Source organism: Mchenga conophoros, linkage group LG6 (assembly GCF_057382185.1).
Source record: "Mchenga conophoros isolate Kocher_MC1m ecotype Shallow Benthic linkage group LG6, M_conophoros_male_GT1.1, whole genome shotgun sequence".
Lineage (NCBI taxonomy): Eukaryota > Metazoa > Chordata > Actinopteri > Cichliformes > Cichlidae > Mchenga > Mchenga conophoros.
The window spans coordinates 21103569-21106702 of NC_140531.1; positions in this window are offsets into that span (position 1 = coordinate 21103569).

The window sequence follows — 3134 nt, forward strand, 5'->3', positions numbered from 1 at the left end:
AGCGCCAATTCTTTGACAACAGATAAAACAGCAAATAAGCTAACGGCTCTTTTTTAGCATGTTACATGGCGACACTCTAGACGTTTAACTACATTTGGCTGAAATATGGTAAATATTAATTCAAAAAATCAAGACATACCAAAAACGTAGAGTTGGCTGCTCGACTTGACTGAGATGGATGCCTTTTTTAAACCACGATCCAAAGCCCGCGAGATGAAATCACGCGTGGTTTCACGAGATTTAACGTTGCTATCTTATTGACTTACTTCACCTGAACATGATATGAACAATTTAATACACCCTTTCTGCATATCATGTAGTTTTTACACTATATAGTTACATTTAACTTTAAAACATGAGGCAATTGTGTTAAAGAGAGCATATAACCCCCGTGCTCTCTGCACTGGCTGCCTGTGTCTTTTAGAGTTAATTTTAAAATTCTTATGTTTGTTTTTAAATGTCTACACAGTCTTGCCCCGCCTTACCTCTCTGAGCTTCTTCATCCCCACATACCCTGTCGGTCTCTCAGGTCAGCTGACCAGCTGCTCCTGGAGGTACCGAGATCCAGGAGGAAGCTCAGAGGGGACAGGGCCTTCTCTATTGTGGCTCCAAAATTATGGAATAATTTGCCCATGCATGTTAGAGAGGCCCCTTCACTGTCCACTTTTAAATCACGTCTTAAAACCCACTTTTATTCCTTGGCTTTTAACCTCAGTGAGACTTAGTTTCTTTTTTAATGCAGTAGTTATTTAATTAATGATTTCACTCTTCTTTTATTTGTTTTTTATTTATATCTCATGTAATTTTATTTTACAGTTCCAATGTACAGCACTTTGTGTCAGCTGTGGTTGTTTTAAAGTGCTTTATAAATAAAGTTGATGATGATGATGATGAAATACATGCAAGATGCTTACATAAATCCAAGAGATGGCCAGTCCCTTTTTTTCAGTGAGGGGTCTGGCCTTGACAACAGTCTGGTCAGTGAGCCACTCTGGAGAATTAATAAGCTGTTAAGAGTCTTGCTCAAGTCTCTTTCACTGTTATTAAAGAGTGAGGGACAAGTGCTCTTATCTTCCGTTCCCAAATTTATCTTGCTAGGTCAAGGTCCAGCATGGAATTATCATGAGCTTGCTTGTAAACTTCTGGTAGCACAACAAATGTTAAGCAGTTAGGTCCATAAAGTTTTCGAGTAATGACCCAATGTTGAGAATTTTGCCTTCGTACACCAAAACAGTGGATTTTAAATCAAACAAGACCCTCAGTTTTAATTCCAAGGGTTTAGCATGAATTGTTTAGGAACACATAACTAATTTTTAAAAGCTCAAAGTTAATTGAACAAACAAACATCAAGATTTAAAGTTCAAGATTGTTTTTCATATTTGGATTAAAATCCTTTACAGTCAATGACTGCCTGAAGTCCGGACCATATGGACATCACCAAATGCTATGCTTACCGTCTTGAGATGCTCTGCCATGCATTTACTGCAGCCCCATTCAGTTACACCCTATTGTAAATCCTCGGTACTTACTTACATTAATGAAACCGTCTTATGATTGTTGACTTTGACAAATGCATGCGAATTTCCTAGAGGTTTTTCTGGGTTAGATATTGTAAATTTCACTTTAGTCCTCCTCCATGGTCTTCCAGGCCATTTGAGCTTGTTGCAAGTGCATTTCTCCTATTTTTTAAAAAATATATATTTCTGATATATTTATTTAGGTTTTAAGCCTAGTGATGGCCTTCTTCACCTACATTTCTTTGAACCTCATATCAATTCTGCCAGTGCAACAATAACTAAAATAAAAACTTCTTGGCAATCAATTATCCAATTATATTACATATTGATTGCCTGATTTAAAAGTCACTGTGGTAAAGTACGCAGACAAAATGACAAAAAATGTGTCACTGTCCAAAAACCTACGCACCTGACTGTACTTGAATGGATTTGAAAAAGACGGAAATTTGTTATCAGCATTTGTTTAGTATTTACTAAAATGGAGTTCACTGAATCACTAATTCAACCCTTTCAGTCTATGGTCTCATTTGTCACGTGCTTTTATGACTTATACTACAAACTGGACAAACCTCAAAGGATATAATTATGTTACAAAGAGTTTCCACCAGACTTGATCAACTATGGCTCCAACTCACCTGTGAATTTCATCACTGCGGTCTTGGTAGAAAGGTCTTTTGTCTGATAAGATGCAGTATTACTGAGGTGGAAGTGAAGGTCAGGCAAAGGTCTCTTTGACACATAGAATGACAAGAAACTGTGATGAAAGAGAAGACATGCTCTACATGTTTTATTCGTCCCATTCATCCCATTTTCTTTCTGTTAAACTTAAATATTTCAATTTTAATAGTGCAGTTAGTTGTGGGTTAGTTAATAGTTTCACAATGTTTTTGATGCCCTTTAGATTAAATTAAATTAAATTAACTTTCCGTGGTAAATTAATTATATAAAATTACTAGATGGTGGTAGACATAGTAGTGGTAGACAAGCAGAAAAAGACAGCTGTAGTGATAGATGTAGCGATACCAAAATGGTTTAAGGATGGTTTAATGACTCAAAAAAAAATCTTTTTTTCTTTTGTTTTGTATAACATTAACTTTAGATGTCAAAGGTCTTGTTTATTAGCAATGGGCAATAAAGGACAAAGGTATCACATATAATCAAGTATAGTGGAAGAGAGAAATTACAACTACACCGATGCAGTATCTTGGATGAATGATAAGATTAAACCTGCATTAGCTACATACAGATTTGGAGGAGTGCACATGTGCAATGGATCTGTAATAATAGTAAATGGCAGGAACAGTTTTAAAGTAAAAGAAATTTCAAATATATTCCTCTTGTATCAAATAGTGCAGACTTAAATGCTGCAGTTCTGCACTGAATATGGTTAGTGGTTAAGCTGTGACCAAGACTTTTGGCAAACAGATTCAGGATGAAGTGGCCATTAAACATTCAATAGAGCACTTTGAGTGCTCTAGTAGAGTAGAGAAGCACTCTATAAGCTTGAGTCCATTTACCATTTATCTATTCATTGTCACACAGTTAGGATATTACCTTGGAAAAAAAAACATGAGCTTTAAACGGCCACATCAGCAATCAGATAGATGATGAGATAAG